Source organism: Phascolarctos cinereus, unplaced genomic scaffold, assembly GCF_003287225.1.
Source record: "Phascolarctos cinereus isolate Bilbo 61053 unplaced genomic scaffold, phaCin_HiC Scaffold_9;HRSCAF=440, whole genome shotgun sequence".
NCBI lineage: Eukaryota > Metazoa > Chordata > Mammalia > Diprotodontia > Phascolarctidae > Phascolarctos > Phascolarctos cinereus.
This window is the reverse complement of record NW_027556402.1, coordinates 113,852,109-113,869,740: the sequence shown is the minus strand read 5'-3', so window position 1 is coordinate 113,869,740 and position 17,632 is coordinate 113,852,109. Positions and strand designations below refer to the sequence as shown.

At 38.1% G+C, this 17,632-nt stretch overlaps 1 protein-coding gene across 1 annotated transcript in view; it reads left to right on the top strand.

Moving 5' to 3' along the window:
* GAB1 (GRB2 associated binding protein 1) overlaps positions 1-17,632 on the top strand; it is a 188,598-nt gene that overhangs the window by 67,296 nt on the left and 103,670 nt on the right.

Sequence of the window (17,632 nt, the reverse complement as noted above, 5' to 3'; positions counted from 1 at the left end):
CTCAGTTTCCTTATCTATAAAATGAGCTGGAGAAGGAAATGGCGAACCATTCCAGTGTCTTTGCCAAGAAAACACCCCAAAAGGGGTCATTAAGTGTTGGACACAACTGAAAAATACCTAAGCAACAAAAAACAGCTCCTAGGTAGATCATTGGCTTCTAAGGAGGGCAATGGTAGAGTGGATTTGATCAGTTTCTGGATTTAGAACTTTAGCTGGGAGTTAGGAGGAGGGAAAGGCACCTAACTTGCCAGGCAGTTGAGGAGAAGGCTGTGGAGGAAGAGAGATGGTCAGAGAGGTGGGAGTGAAGTGAAGAATGTCTTTCCGGAAGGAGTGTTCCAGGAGAGGCAGGAGAATAAAGACCCAGAACTGGAGGATGGGCAGCCATGGATAGTTTGCTGTCTGCATCATTGAAGGGAATTGCTAAATGGATGAGCTCACTGGTCTATCTGAGTTTGAGGATGCTGCCATTTCAGGTAGCCTAAATGAAGCTTATGTTTTCACTTCTTGCTGCTTTTTGCTAATAAATTTTTCCCCTGCCCCCACTTTGTAAATTTCTTACAAGTACAATTTACGTTCATATCCCTAGCATCTGGCACAGTGCCTGATACTTAGTAGGCACAAAAAATACTTGTTGAGTGATTTCTCTCTGGTTTGGCATAAACAAGGAATGAGCCTTCATTAAGTGCCTTGGTGTTACTGATAACAATTTTGTTAAATTCAGTTAAGTTAGTATTGATTTAAGGTTAGGATTTCTTAACATAGTCTCATTTTCCTATGGATTCTATATTTTTCCCCCCTCTTAAGGTCTTCGGTTTTATTGTCACAATTTGATACTAAAATAGCTCCTTAGAGAAAATATTAGTTGAAGCATTAAGTCTTGCATAGCCATGAAGAATGTACTCTTGTCATTTCCCCAGTAGTATATAAGCTTCTGGAGGTCAGTGACTGGTTTTTGTTTTTTTTTTTTGGGGGGGGAGGGTAGTCCCTTTCCCCAATGCTTGTAAAATTGAATGCAACTAAAGTTGAGGGATTCCAGACCTAGTTTGGGGGGGCATCTGGATTAATACCTGGAGATGGTAAGAGGATTTTGCATAAGGGGGACAGCTGGCTTTGACAAAGAGAACAAGAGGGCATCAGACACTTTCTATGAAACACTCTACCACCAGAAAAGGAAATTAAAAAAATTTTTTTTGAGCTATTTTGGAATTTTCTCTTTAAGTCAAATAAATGAACTAACATCCAGAATTTTGGTCTTCTGTTAGGTTTTTAAATAAGAGTTTGTTATGGCCAAGAGAGAGATTAGCTGAGAAATAATGCTTGAGTGAATATTTGGATCATTAACATATAGTGAAGAGACAGTAACTTGCTAACTTGATCAGTTAACATATTTTTTTCCCTTTTCCCTTGTAATATCTAAAAAGAAACACATGGTTTGAAACCATTGTTACAGGGTTAAGTAGAGATGCTTTCCAGCTTTGAACTTGATTCCCTTTGCAGTTCACTAATTGTTGTAATTTCAGATGCATTGAGTCCCTTCCATTGGGGAATAGAACATGACCTTATTTTGGCTTTAGCTTCTGTTTCTCTCTCTCTCTCTTTTTTAGTTTTGCTAACATTATTCTTTCTATACTGTGTATTCAAAGGGACTAGAGTTTTATAAGGATTTTAGGCAGTTTTGTTGTACCTTAATAATACAGTACAAAATTTTCCATGCCACTTCAGATGAACAAAACTTGCTTCACCTGTGTTTGCCTTTGGAATACAGTCAGAGGTGCAGATTCACCTCCTCTATGCCTCTCCTTGACCTATTTTCCAAAGATCTATTTTCAGTTGAGATAAGTGATGGAGGTAACTTTCAGATGTTGACAGTATCTTTTAATGCCTAAGTTGTTGAAATCATCAAGTGTGATTTTGATGTTGTCATTATATTTTAAGAAACTCTTATTCTTAAATTGTGGCAAAAACTGTGAAGAAAGCTTTCAAACTGATATCATGTGGACCTTTGATAACAGATCTGTAACTAGAGTTGGGGCAGTTAGGGCTTTACCTAAGGGTGCCAGTTATAGAGGGTGCTAATAGCACACTTGGAATCCTTAAGCAATATAGAAACAACAGGACTGAGCACATAATTAGCAAGAATAATCAGTTAAAATAGGAAGCTACAAGTTGTCAAGTTCTTCCTCGTCTTCCATGACTGATGACCCAGCTTCCTATTCTCCAACTGAAGGCCATTTACCATTGACACAGTTTGTGATATTTCTCCCGGTTGCAAAATTTCTCACTTAATGTTCTTGGTAACATACAGTCATGTTAAGTAACTCTGTTCATGACCCAAATTCGACTTACCTTAGCAGAGCACATTATTGTCACTCTTTTGATATAATGCAAGCTATATATTTTAATTTTAAATACTATTTATTAATTTACTTTAATGTAATAAAAATCTAATTGTAGTAACTAGCCTAATTATTTGTAAGACACCATTACTCTAGTCTCTACATTACTATGTCTTAAAGTCACAGAAGATACCATTTATCCAAAGTAAAATATAAAACTCAAAGTAATTTATATATTACCTTCCCTGTGGTTTAGAAGTGGGACCAAGTTTGTCTGTAGCTATAATTCTACTGGAGTTAAAATTCAACTGTCATGAGGCTCTTGATATAGCCACTGCTACTGTTATATCATACTGTATCCATAGGCAACAGTGCAGTGGTATAATAGGTGGATTGGATCCTCTTCCAAAAGCCTGTGCTACCAGGGTCCGTGTAGGACTAGGTTCCAGGAACAGCCAAATGGGAACAATGCAGTGCAGGTTTTCTGTGTACCCAATGAAGTAGGTCCTTGTGTTTGAATGGGTATAGATGGTGTCCTTGTATAGAGGGAAAAAGGGAGGTACTTGTCTATGACAAGCTGTGGGAGCTGTATTTCTTAGTCTAGTTTTGGATTACCCAATGGCTTTGCATGGGAAGATAGGGACAGAAAGTTAGGCATTATTTAGAATAACTGATGTAAGATTTTAAGTTCTCTTGTGGCTAGGGTTCTCAAGCAAAATCATGAGTTTTGATCATATAGCCTTTTAAAGACATCATAGCATGCTAGATTTAGAACTAGAAGGGACCTTAGAGTCTACCTAGTACAGCTCTCCCATTTTATGGACTTGTCTAGGTAAGTCATTTCACGTGATAGCCTGCCTTACTGTTTACTTGGCTATAATTGAGTGTTCAGTTGAGGGGCCTTATGAGGACTATTTCTTTTTAGAAGAGCTTCATCTAATCCACAAAAATGCTTCTTAATGATATAACAGAGCTTAGATGTAACAACAAAATATTGGTGTTTCTATTCAAAGATGACTAAAGAATGACACCTTGGGCAATAAAGCATTCCAGAAAATGAATCAACCAGTTGGTCAACAAGTGCCTTCCAGCATTTAGCTAGGTACTTAGGTAGAGGGGAGGGTAATGGACAAAGACAAAAACAAAACCATCCATACCCTCAAGAAGAGTACTTGGGGGTAGGGTGGGGAGAAACATGCTCACATAAGCCATTGGTAAGACACATACAAAAGAGACTAAGGGGACTTTGAAGGGAAAGGCACTAACATCTAGCTAGCTTCAGGGTATCTAAGTGGTACAGTAGACAGAGTACCAAGTCTCAAGTCAGGAAGACCTGAGTTCAAATGTGAACTCAGATACCTACTAGCTATATGACTTTGGGCAAGTCAGCTTAACCATGCTTGCCTCAGTTTCCTCATCTGCCAAGTAAGCCGAAGAAGTAAATGACAAACTACTCTAATATCTTTGCAAAGAAAACCCCAAAAGGGGTCACAAAGAGTCAGACAGGACTGAAAACAACAAAACAAACAGTGGATAGAGTGTTGGGCCTGGAGTCAGGCAAATCTGAGTTCAAATCTGCCTCCCAGAGAGTTACTAGCTCTGTGACCTTGGATAAGTCATTTAACCATTGCCTGCCTCAGTTTCCTCATCTGTAAAATGAAAATAACAATAGCACCTACTTTCCAGATTGTTATTAGGATCAAATGAGATAGTTATTATAAAGCACTTAACACAGTGCCTGTAACATAGTAACCTCTATGTAAATGTTAGCTAGGTTTTTATTATGTGGAAGGTGGCTCTTGTGCTAAGTCTTAAAGAAAACAAAGGCTTCTAAGCACTAGATGAGGAGGGAGTGGTTGCATTACAGGCATCAAAGATAGCCAATGCAAAAGGACCAAGACCAGAGATAAAGTGCTGTGTATTAAGTCTGGAAAGGTGGCATCACACCTGAAGAGACTGAGAAACATTGTGTAGCATGCCACTCCTTGGTGTGTTTGGTGCTTAAAGTTAATCACAAGAATGTAGGAAATCAGTCTCTGTTCCAGGTTCTGTTTTATGCCATTGGTTTCCCAGGTGGGTGCAGAAATCATTCGTAGTTTGTTTATCCACGTAGGTTAGTGGTTAAGCTTAGACTAAACTGGGTTGTTTGTTTAATCACTGACTGACATAATTTACCATTACAATGTGAGTGAAATACCTCATATTTTAGAATTGTTATTCTGAAACAAGTAACTTTGAATATAGACATGTGAATGGTATGAATGAGGTTTTGAAATCTAGTCCCTGGGAACAGTTGCCAATGCCAAAAAATTGTTTCTTTTATATAGTTTTTTCTTTTTCCTTCTAATTTTTTCCCTTATTCAGCTTGCCTTCGCATTAGCCTTTGTGTTCTTCCTTTCCCTCTAATTCCTGTGTGCTATTTCACACAAAAGTCTTGAATTATATTCTCTTTTTTTCTTTGTAAAGGTTTTATTGCTGTCATCCTTCTGTCCTTCCTTCTTTCTTTTTTCTTTTCCCTTCCCTTCCCTTCCTTCCCTTCCTTCCCTTCCCTTCCCTTCCCTTCCCTTCCCTTCCCTTCCCTTCCCTTCCCTTCCCTTCCCTTCCCTTCCCTTCCCTGTCCTTAGTGCCTCCCCTCAAATACACATCCCCTTCCTTGTAGCAAAAAAAGAATAGTCAAGCAAAACAAAACAACTCATTGACCATGTCTAAAAATGTGTGCCTCCTTCTGAGACCATAGTCCATACCTCATCTCTGCCAACACACAGGAAGCATGCTTCATCATTGTTGTACTGAAGTCGTAATACTGGCGTCACTGTATTGATAAGCGTTCTAAGGTCTTATAGTATTGTTTTTCATCATATTAGTATCATCATTGTTGGTTCTTCCCATTCTGCTCTGTTTAATGTAAGTCTTCCCACGTTCCTCTGAGTTCTAAATATTTGTCACTGATTGCAGCATTATAATATTCCATTAACAGTTGTATACCAGAATTTACCTAGCTATTCCCCCAAGCATTAGGTACGTACTTTTCTTCACCCACCTCCAGTTCTTTGCACCTATAATAAAGTACTGTTATAAATATATTTTGTATAAATGGGTTCTTCTTGACCTTCTTGGGGTATGTGCCTGATTGTGGTGTCAACCAGGCAGTTTCCCTTATACCCAGCTCAACTTTAGTCCAATAAGGCATCTAATGGCACTAGAACAAAGGGAGTGGTTCATGGCTGAAACCCATTTGTGGGTGATTACTGATTATGAATGGGGTTAAACCCTAATGGTCAGTCCTGGGTTTGTTAAATCTGGAATGAATCTGCTTTTAATCCTTGTACTGCCTGGCTGGTGCTGCTAACTAGGTGACCTTTGGCAAAGTAGCTACAGATTAGACTTGTTCTTTTGAGCCAGTGGGGACAGAATGAGGAGCAATAAGTAATGTTGTAAAGAGGCAATTACAGGCTTGCTGTGAAAGGGAAAGGAAAGCAAAACAAACTTCCTGTGAATTTAAACTCTTCCAAGGTGGGTGAGATGGGCTCTTCAGGAGTTAGTTATTTCCTTCTCATCGAAGGGCTTTAAGGAAAACCTAGATGATGTTGATGTTGCATAAGTTCAGGAACACATGAAACTAGATGGCTCCTCAGTTCCCTTCCAGTGTTGAGATTCTGTGGTCTCATGCTTCAGCTTTGGGTCCCTCCTCCGCCCTTCTGATGATGGATTTCTGTAGGGACACTCTCCCACACTCTTACCCACTTCCCCTTGTGGCCAGCCAGTGTTCATTTGCCAGTTGGCTGGCATCCTGCAAAGATTTGAATTTAAATCCTGCCTTCTGCCCTTGTTAGGTGTATGACTTGAGGTAGGTCCCTAGAACACTTAGTTAATTTAACTCTAAAAAGGGAATAATGATTCCTCTATTCATTGGGTTGTTGTAGGGAAAGAATTTTGTAAACTTTAGTTAAGGAAATGTAAGTTATTATTATAGCTTTAGGAAAAAATATTTCCTGTTTATGGTATTAGAAGTGCAAATTTGGACTTATTAGCATCGTATATTAAACCATCAGAGGTAAATTTGAAAATGCACGGGTGTGGTTGGTGCCAAGTAGCATGTGATCAAAAAGTAGAGGTATAATAAGCCAGTTGATTGAAAGCTTTAAAAATGCAGTTAGGACTTTACCTTTATTGTACACTAAATTTGCATCTGGAAAGAATCTCAATGGTCATCTAATGCCTTCTCCTCACTGTACTAATTATAAAACTGCGGCCCAAAGGGGAGAAATGAATTTCCCAACATCACTGGGCTAGTAAGTAGATGAGCCAAGACAACATTCCAGGTTTTCTGAGTCCTACATTACTATAAGTATACCAGGCATTTGATTTTTTTTTTTTGCTTAGGTGGTTGGGGTCACCCAGCTAGTAGGTGTCAAGTGTTTGGTGAGATGGCATTTGAACTCAGGTCCTCCAGACTTCAGGGCTGGTGCTCTATCCACTGAGCCACCTAGCTGCCCCTATACCAGGCATTTGAGAAATGAGTGAATGAATATAAAGAAATACACAAACATGTCTGCATACACACGTGGGGGTGGGGGGGGAGCGAGCACATTAGAACATGACTTCCTTTTTTTTTTTTTAAGGCAGTTGGGGTTAAGTGACTTGCCCAGGGTCACACAGCTAGTAAGTGTTAAGTGTTTGGTCTGAGGCCAGATTTGAACTCAGGTACTCCTGACTTCAGGGCCGGTGCTCTATCCACTGTACCACCTAGCTGCCCCCTAGAACATGACTTCTTAAGGGAAAACATGATGGCAGCCTTGTCTTGGCATAAAATGAAGGGACTAGAGGCGCATATGTGAGTAAGTTATATTTAGATGTGTGTATCAAATTTGAATTTGGAATTTAACTACTTTTTGTAATTCACTGTTATAATTTCAGTTGTGTTCATCCTTGTGAGGCTATAGTGAATTCAGCCAGAAAAGCCAGAAAAACCAAGATTCAGGTCTTGCCGTTGTTACACACTGGCTTATATGAACCCAGGAAAAAGTCATTTTAACCCTTCAGGGCTCTAGGCAACTCTCCAAAACTAAGTCGCTGCAAAGCATCTGACTTCTACTAGTAGAAGGAGCTTCTGTGCCTGGGAGTTCCCTATACCAATACAATTCCATTCCATATCCCTATCTTCCTTCTCAGTTTTGTGTAGTTCTACCTTGAAATATAATTATATTCCTTATCCCTAACCTATATTTTGTGTTTAAAGCCCTTCATGATCTGGCCCTAACCAGTCTTTTCTAAACTGATTTTATTTGACTCTCCTTAATTTACTCTATGTATTAGCTAAACTTGCCTGCTCATTAGTCCCTAGATATGGTATTGCTGTTTCTCCTGCCTGGCAGGCATTCCTTCTTCCACCTCTGCTTCTTCAAATCCTGAGCAACTTAGCTTAAAGGCTCAATTCATGGGTCACTGTTTCCTGATTCCTGTAGTTGTTAGTGTGCTTCAAGTTATTAGTCATGCTTTGTATGTATTTGTGTATATGCATAATTATACATATGCATATATGATATGTATGATAATATATGGCATTATATCTCTTCTCCCAAGACCCCTTCAAATTATAACATGTTTCTCAAGGGCAGAGATTGTTTTTGGGGGGCTTTTTGTTCTGTTTTCTCATGTCCACAGGATCTGTTCCACAGTAAACTCCTAATAAATGCATATTGATTTGAATCAAATAGCCGACTGGCAGTTCTAGAAGTCAGTAGTTCATGTCCTTCATGCCAAGTCACTTCCCCCAGCCAACTCTACGATCAAGGAAAAGATGAGTTGTCTGTCTATACTGATGGAAGGGGCTTCCGCGATGAAACACCTCCTACACAGATAAAATTCCCAGTCCAGACCCAATAAAGAAAAACACAGATAGTAGTATTTCTTTGTTTACAGGGAAAGCATAATTGAGTTACGACAAGGAGATGAATAGGCATTTTACATCCTAAACTTGAGTATCATTGCTGTGGAAATGCAATCAAACAAGAAGTGTGTATTGAGTGCCTACTAGGTACAAGTCACTTTTCTAGTACATTCAGAAAAAATGAATGCTTCCCCTAATTCTTTAGCTTTTCCTACCAGGGACTGAGTTAGGAATCCAAGAAAATAGAGCCCTGGCAGTTGGGAAGAAATTCGATGTCAGATTATACACTTGAAAAAAACAACCTGGAGTGATTGGTATCTGGGTTTCAATGTAAGATTATGACTTTTTAAACTTGGTTTCTTGAGAACCAAAGCAGCCCTTTCATGCCTTCAGATATGGGCATCTTAGCAAGTTTCTTGAAAGGAGCAAGAATGAACCAAGACGTCATCAAGCCCTTTTACGAGGAAGCCTGAAAAGGAACATGTGAATTTGCCCACTGTGAGTAAGGCTTTGGAATTGTGGGTCAGTATTCTTCCTTTCGGAGGAGCCAAGGGTTGGAGCATTTTTCCAAATGATGCTTCTAGAGATTGCAACTTTCTAGCCATTTGCTGGTGATGACCGTTTTTCGTAGTTTATTTTATTTGCCCTCACAGCAGAACATGATTCCCACAAATTGATCTTGCCCTAAGCAGGTATCAAAAGGTAACATGAGCTTTCAGCCTTTTGTTTTAGCTTAAATGGTTTGCTCTAACGAACACTGACCTCCCCCCTGCCCTTTTTTTTTAGTCCCTTTATTACTAGCTGTGGAAACGAAAACTGGATCAGATCTGCATAGTAAAATAATTGTTCTATCCTGGCAAAGAACATGTAGTGTTCACTCATCTTCTGTTAATTAAAACCCTGTAAATCTGGCAGTGGTTTTGAAGAGCAGATGGCTAGCCCAGTTTCATTTTGTGCCCTGTTTATTTTTCTGCTCACACCAATTTGAAATGTGTCTCACATCCTAATAAAGAGAGGGTAGGAAAACTGTTTTCTGGATAGACTTGGTAGGGCCAGCAACTGTTTAGACTTAAGTTCTAAGTCCAGCAAGCTAAATTCAATAAGCCAGCTAACATTTGTATGGCACTTTTAAGGATTACAAAATGCTTTACACATATCTCATTTGTTCCCCACAACAACCATGTTAAGTTGTTAACATGTTAACTATCTTAACTTAGAAGAAAGATGCTATTATCGTCCCTACTTTACAGATGAGGAAACTGAGGCTGAAAGAGACTTACCCATTATGTCAAACAGTTATTAAGTCACAGAGGCCAGATTTGAACCTAAGTTTTACTGACTCCTACTTCTGCACTGCACCTGCTGCCAGCTAATTTTTTTTAGACAGTCGAGTGACTTGCCCAGGATCATACAACTAGTGAAGTGTCTGAGGTCACATTTGAACTCAGGTCTTCCTGATGCCAGGGCCGGTGCTCTATCCGCTATGCCACCCTAGCTGCCCTGCTGCCAGCTATTATTAATAAAGCTATTAGCCCCTAAGGCATAGGATGGGTACTAATATACTCAAATGTACTGCAGCACTCTCCCCCCAGCCCCTTCTGCCGAGAGGATCTTTTATTGTTGCTCAGTCATTTCAGTTATGACTGACGCTTCGTGACCCTATTTGGGGTTTTCTTGGCAGAGATACTGGAATGGTTTGCCATTTCCTTCTCCAGCTCATTTGACAGATAAGGAAACTGAGGCAAACAGGGTGAAGTAACTTGCCTGGGGTCACACAGTTAAGAAGTGTCTGAAACCAAATTTGAACTCATAGTTTCCTGACTCCAAGCCCGGCATTCTATCCATTGCACTACTTTGCTGTCCCTAAGGATCTTCACATCAAATTTAGAGCTGGAAAGGGACCTTACAGTCTATAAATGACGGAACTGATGACCAAGAAGATTAAATGATTTGCCAAAGGTCACACAGGTAGTGAGCAGCAAGACAGGAGGCCCTAGGGAGTCGAGGACTTTTACTCTTGGGAAGGAAAGGTAGCTACTCCTCTGTTCTGAGGTTTCATGAACCTTGTAATGATTTAAATCTGAGGGGCCCCCAAACTTAAACATCCACTGCTGCTGGGGTGGGGGCTTAAATATTATACCATAATCAGTCCCCCTCCATTATCATTCTCCCATAACAGATCCTTCCCCACTGAACCTTTCCACATAACCCCAAAAAACAGTATTTGAGAAAAGGCAACCAGCCCAGTGAACCCATCTACTGCAGTCTTCTCCCTCCAAAGTCCACCACCTTTCCTACTGGGGAGGAATGTTTTATCATCTTAGCTCTTCAGCACTGATTCTTCATTACAGCTCCTCTGTTTTCATATTTGTATCTTTGCATTGTGCATTTCCTTCCTTTGGTCCTTGTTTTTTCACTCTTCACTTCCTATAAGCCTTCCCCCATTTCTCTGAATTCCTTCTAGTTGCCATTCTCTTTGATAAAATAATATTTGATGAGAATCAGAGTTTACAGCTTGTTCAGCCATTTCCCAAGTATCCCTTAATTGCTTTTTAAAAGATTTAGTTTACAATTTAGAAAATATTTCTATTCTTTATTGGCACTTATAAAATCTCTGGTGGTTCTCAATACTGAATTACCACATATTGCCAAAAGAGGCTCCAACACAGTGAAAAGATAACTGGAAAAAAAAGATAGAGGAAATCAAAAGACAAAAAACCCTTATTATTCTGTTTCTTTTTCCCCTTCTCAGCAGCTAGCCTGTTTCTAATGTTTTGAAAAGTGTATATATGTGTGCATGTACGCTGTCTTGTGTTACTGAAAGGAAACCTCCCTTTAGTATTATGTAATTGTTGCATAGATTTGTTTCATAGTAAACATATTGTTTGAAAGCACTAAAACAAGTTCATTTTGAACTAATTTTTTTTTACTGTTTCAGTACTATTGTGTTAATGTAGTGCTGAGGTTCAGCGGATCTTGGCTTTAAAGGCAACATGATGGAATGTTGAAAACAGAAGCAAACTTTCACCCAAAAGACTGTTTTTGTTGTTGACTCGCCCTGTGGAGTGAGTTTCTGTGTATTTATTTCTTAGGAATTCACTACTCAGATAATAGAGCAATGGTGAATCTGGGATCTCCTTCCACTGATATAGTTTGCGACCCATCCATGATTGCTCATCCTTTGTGATTTTTGTCCACGTCTTTCTGTCATTCCCAGATAAAGGAACCTCTAGAGCTAGTAGAGGACTTCATTTAGATGTTTTAACATTCCAGGGTTACCATTGAATCCATCCATCCATCCTTTGCCTACATCCCTTGCCTACACCATCCCTTGCCTACATCATGTGATTTGACCCATTTCTTTTCTTTGTTCCATGGATTGCTATGACCCAAGAATTCATCACCGTCTAGTAGTAGCTTATTGATCTTGCGCCTCTCAATGATTAACTGGGCTGGTCCCCAGACAGAAGACACAGTCTGTGGTAGGAGCAGCACTAGAATCCTTTGCAGCATGGTAAACCTTCCATAATTCACATATCAGCATAGCCTTCAAGAACACAGGGTCATCTCTGCCACAGGGAGGCAAACTGACAGTAATAAATACAACTTAAAATAGCAGTTCAGATAATGTAGAACATCTCTCATTTTTTGATTTGTGACCAGCTCACCTTTCCAGCTTTATATGTTTTTCATAATGTATTTCATGCTATTCTTTGCATGCAAGCCATAGTAATATACCCACCCACCTCCAATAAACATCCTTCCTTTGTCTTCTGGGACCTCAACAAGTTTCATTCTGCTCAGATGATGGTGTTTCGTGATAGGCAGCTGTATAAGCAGATTATTACTTTTTAAAATACGGGCTTTTGCAGCACTTACCAGTTTGGTTTCATTAATTTCCCAAGTGCAATATATCCCATCTCTTCCTGTTTAAATGTGGGTCTAACTTGTTCCATCTACAGGCCTGCTCTAGGATCAGATGGACTAAGCAGGTTCCCCATTGAAGTGTATGCCAGTCTCTGAGCAATATGCACTTAAAAAAAATAAAGATTTATTATTATCACTATGTATTCATTTGTGAATTTGTGAACTGATAATAGTAAGCTAATGATAGAACCAAACATAGGGTAAATCAACCAAAGGTACATCTAAATCCCCACTTTTCAATCACTTATCACTTAATGTGATTAAAAAAAAGGAAACTGATAATATTTGTACATTTTAGCCAAATAAATCAACTACATACAGTTCATTTGCATTGTCCCCTTCTAAATCTGTCTGAAATGATATCATCTGTATTTTCTTTCTTTTATATTATATATGTTTCATATCACTTTATACATTTACATATTTATTTATGATAATAATAATAATAATAATAGCTAACATTTATATAGCACTTACTATGTGCAAGTACTGTGCTAAGAACTGTACAAATATTACCTCATTTGATCCTCACACCCACCATGGGAGGTTGGTACTATTATTATATTATTGCAGTTGAAGAAACTGAGGCAAACAGAAGTTAAATGATTTGCCCAGAGTCACACAATTAGTAAGAGGCCAGATTTGGATTCAGGTGTTCCTGACTCTAGGCCCAGGACTCTATTCACTGTGCCACCTAGCTGCCCAATAATAACCTTATATCATTAAGATTTACTTATTTTATAGTGTCATGATTACTGCATTACAATAAATACAGCATACTTTTTCTAGCCATTCTCTGTACATTGCTTATATGTCCAGTTTTTATATTTTTATACAGATAGCTCCTTTCTCTTTCATGATAATTCTATAATAGGATTGCAAATTTTATGATCAGCTTTTTTACTTTTATTATATATTATCAGATTGTTTTCCAAAGAGTTAGAATCACTTACAGCCCCATGAACAGTGTAATGAATGGAGTGCCTCTTTCCATTGTTATACTGAATCTTATTTATATATGTGTGTATATGTATGTATTTTTTCTAATTTGTTACTTTATTAGATGTAAAGTAGTAACACAAGGTTGTTTTGATTTGTATTCCTTTAATTATTAGAACCTTTGAATATCTTTTATTGTAGTTATTAGCTGTTTATTTTTCTTCCTTCAAAAGTCATCTTTTCATATCCTTTGAACATTTCTCCATTGTCAAAGGTAGTAGTACTTTTAGAGAGGTATTGAGTGAGAGTGGGCCAGTGAGTCATACTGGCTGGGTTTTCACTTAACCCTTTAGTGCCTCCCAAGTGATTTTCAAGGAATAGAAAGTGAGGAATGCATTGGGAGTTTCCCTATACAATAAAATCAGAGATTTGAACAACAAAAAATTATTGTTGTGTATCATTTCCTTGCCAAATTCTAGGTGTCAAGCCTTTACCTGATACAGTTTTGCGCCCCTCCTCCCCCCATCCATCCCCTCAGTGTGATCATTTTATTTTAATTTAAAAAAAATTTTAATGGTACAAAACAGAATGAAGATGTTCTCTGCTTCGCTTTTTCTTAGTGGATGACTAGACCAACCTCTTTAGACTGATACCTGTTGCATTTGTGAAAATAGACTAATATATAATTACATCCTTTAATCTTTGAGTTCATAACATCTTGCTCAGAGAGAGACAGCAACATGGCAAATGAAGTGATTTGCAGAAAGAGTGGAAGGTTGTGTTTTTCTCTACCAGGAATGCTTTTTCAAGGTTGGGACTTAAATGCCTTGAAGGGTGGTGGTGGTGTGGGGTGGGGAGAAGGACTAGGATGCTGGAAAGCACAGTTGATGACTCTCTAGGAGACTGTAAATTGTAGTTAGGGTTCTAACATCTGTACAACCCCAAACCCAAAGGGAAAAAGTAGGAGATAGGTTGATGAAAGGTAAGAAGAAATAGAATGAATGGCTTTGCAAATTTAACCCCACATCTGACCTGGCAAATACAGTCAGCTTCGAGAAGTCTCTACTGGGAGAATAATAGCTGTTTCAGAGCCAAAAAACAAACAAACAAAAAATCCAAACCGGCAAAAATAAGTGAAAAGGAAAGGGGACATTAGGTAGGGAAAACATTTCCTTCATTTTCCTTCCCAAAAATATATATGGAAATATGTGAGAGGACAAAACACATAAATAAATATATTAGTTAATATCTCAAGCCTTTTCAAAAGAAGAGTCAAAAGAGAAGTAAATTCATTTCTGCATCGAAGAGAAAACCTCTTTGTGTTTGTTATTTTAAAGCAACTTTAGAAGTTTAGCCAGACATCTAACTGGGAAATTATTCAGGAAATAAAAGTAAAAAATAATTTTTTTTTAAAGAGCCTTCCAAGCTATTGACTTCTTTCTTTTTTTTTTTTAATTTGTTCTAGGCAGTGGGGTTAAGTGACTTGCCCAGGGTCACACAGCTAGTAAGTGTTATGTGTCTGAGGCCAGATTTGAACTCAGGTCCTCCTGAATCCAGGGCTGATACTCTATCCTTTGCGCCACCTAGCTGCCTCTGGCTTCTTTCTTTTTGAAAATCCATTAGTATGGCTCTTTACCTGATACCTGAATTTTTGCATGGAAATAATACAAGCATTGCTTAGTACTTTCAGGCTTGGCAAGGAAAGTGCTATTATTTTGATTGTGGGTATTTTCATGTGTTCGGTAATGAGGTGGTCTTCAACAGTGGGCTTCTGTTTTTGTTTTTATAAGTTACCCATGGCCTCATTCCTGAAAATAGCAGTGGTTATCTTTAACAGATGGCTCTGAATTACTAGGGAAAGGCCGTGGTGGTGCAGTTCCTTATGTGTTTATGACATCTTCTTTCCCAAGAGCACAAATAAAGCATTATCTGTGGTTGCTACCAAGTCCCAGCTGTATCCTAACCTGACTTGTGGGCTACACTTTCCTCAGTGACCCGATGTATCAGATAGAGTCTCCTGTGTTGGTCCAGTTGAGTTGAGAGCCACCAGCAGCTCTGTGAGTTGCCCCTTTGCTGTCAAAGTTATTTCAAAACAAGCTGCCATAATTGTTGTAGATTTTTTTTTTGTCATCTTGGGGTTAATGTTGAAAGTTTGTTCAAAGATTTGGAAGCTTGAACTTGTTCAGAAGTTCTCAAGTCTGAGGGAGTGACAAGTGGTAATGGGTCAGATGAGTGTTTCATTTCTGTGATAATTGCCATAGGGACCATAACTTAACCTGATTGTTAAATTTTCATTGTGAGCGCATGCACCTTTTGGAAATAGGCAAGCTCTGCAGATCAGGGATTAATTTATTCTTTTGTGGATTGTTTAGACCTAAAACAGTGATGAGGAAAATGTTAATTATGCAGATTAAACTCTAATGTGTCATGCTTACATTAAAAAAATCTGGAGACCTGGTTGTTAAATATTTATCAGCACACCACTGCATAAGCCTAAAGGATCATTGCTATATTAGAACTGCATTATCTAATTCAAATCAGTATACATTTGTTGGGATAGAATATATATATATATGTATATATATATATGTATGTATATGTATATGTATTGTGTGTGTGTGTGTGTGTGTGTGTCTGTCTGTCTGACCTTATAGAGCTTGCCTCAGGCTAGACATTAAATTTTCTTATACTATTTATTCCGTCATATCTTAGTTTAATTATTTTTCTCTGACATTGAAAATAATGAATAGGTAGGTAACATGCATACCACTGATAGGATTTAAGTCCTTATAGATTTCAGGTGGGGCCTTTGAACTTGGATGGGACAAACATATTTTCAATAACTGAAATTTAGCATTTTCTTCATTGTTTAAAAACATCCTTCTAAAAGGTCCGTAGGTTTTACCAGACTGCCAAATGGGTTAAAGAAATGGAATTAAGGTTAGAATTTAGGGTTAAGAATCCCTCATTTAAGTTGAAGAAGAATTATTTTGGTTAAGTATATGAAAGATGTTTTTGAGAGGGGCATGTCTACCTGGTGCTCTACTCAGAGCTAGAAGGGGCATTAAGAGGCATCTAGTCAAAACTCCTCATTTTACAGATGAAAAATGAAGGTCTAGACTCTTACTTGCCCAAGGTCACACTTTTATAGTTAAAAATTTAAATTTAATTTTTTTTCTCAGTTACATGTGAAAACAATTTAACATTAGTTTTTAAAAATTTTGGGTTCCAAATTTTCACCCTCCTTCTCCTTCCCCCCTCCTTGGTAAGGCAAGCGATGTGCCATAGATTATATGTGTGCAGTCATGAAAAACATTTTCATATTAGCCATGTTGCAAAAGAAAATAGACAAAAAAAAAAAAGAAAAAGAAAGTTAAAAAAAAGTTTGCTTCAATCTGCATTCAGACTCCATCAGTTCTTTCTTTGGAGGTGAATAACATTTTTCATTATGAGTCCTTTGGAATTGTCTTGGACCATTGTATTGCTGAGAGGAGCTAAGTCATTCACAGTTAATCATTGTACAACATTGCTGTTACTGTGTCCAGTGTTCTCCTGGTTCTACTCACTTCGCTTTGCATCAGTTCATGTAAGTCTTCCCAGGTTTTTCTGAAAGCATGCTGCTCATCATTTCTTATAATAGCGCAATAGTATTCCATGACAATCATATACCATAATTTAGTCAGCCATTCCCTAATTGATAGACATCCCTTCAATTTCCAATTCTTTGCCAGCACAAAAAGAGCTGCTGTAAATATGTTTTCATAAGTAGGTCCTTTTCCTTTTTTTTTTTTTTCTCTTTCCAGTCTCTTTGGAATACACACCTAGTAGTGGTGTTGCTGGGTCAAGGGATATGCAAAGTTTTATAGCCCTTGGGCATGTTTCCAAATTGCTCTCCAGAATGATTGGATCAGTTCACAACTCCACAGGTAGTGCATTAGTGTTTGAATTTTCCAATTTCTCTTCCAACGTTTGTCATTTTCCTTTTCTGTCATATTAGCCAATGACAGTTCTTTTTAATTTGAATTTCTCTAAGTCACACTTTTTTTTAATAGTCACACTTTCTATAGTAACAAACGGCATGCAAATCTAAATCCTCTGATTTCAAATCCACTTTTTTTCAACAGAGCATTTTGTTCTCTTATGCTTAAAAATCTTTGTAGGTTTAATTTTATGCTGTTTTTATTCATCTGCATGTATGACATAAACGTAACTAAGGTCATCCCATTTTGTCTTTCTCTTTTTTAGTTTAAACCATCTCAATTCCTTCCAACCTTTTTCATCCTTCATACTAATCCGTGGACATTTCCTTTAAGTACATAATTATCTATATCACTCTTCTGTGAACCTTCTCTCCAGTTACACCTCCCTGCCCCCCTTTCTTAAAGCAGTATAGCACAATTGTGTACAGACAATGTGAGGAAGCTCTGGAAACATTTTTCTCCCCCTAAATGGAATGTAATCAATTAGCTACTGTCCCTTCACATCTTTGTGCTTGAATGGTTTGTTCCTTTTATGGGTATTACAGTGTTTGGATCAGTGC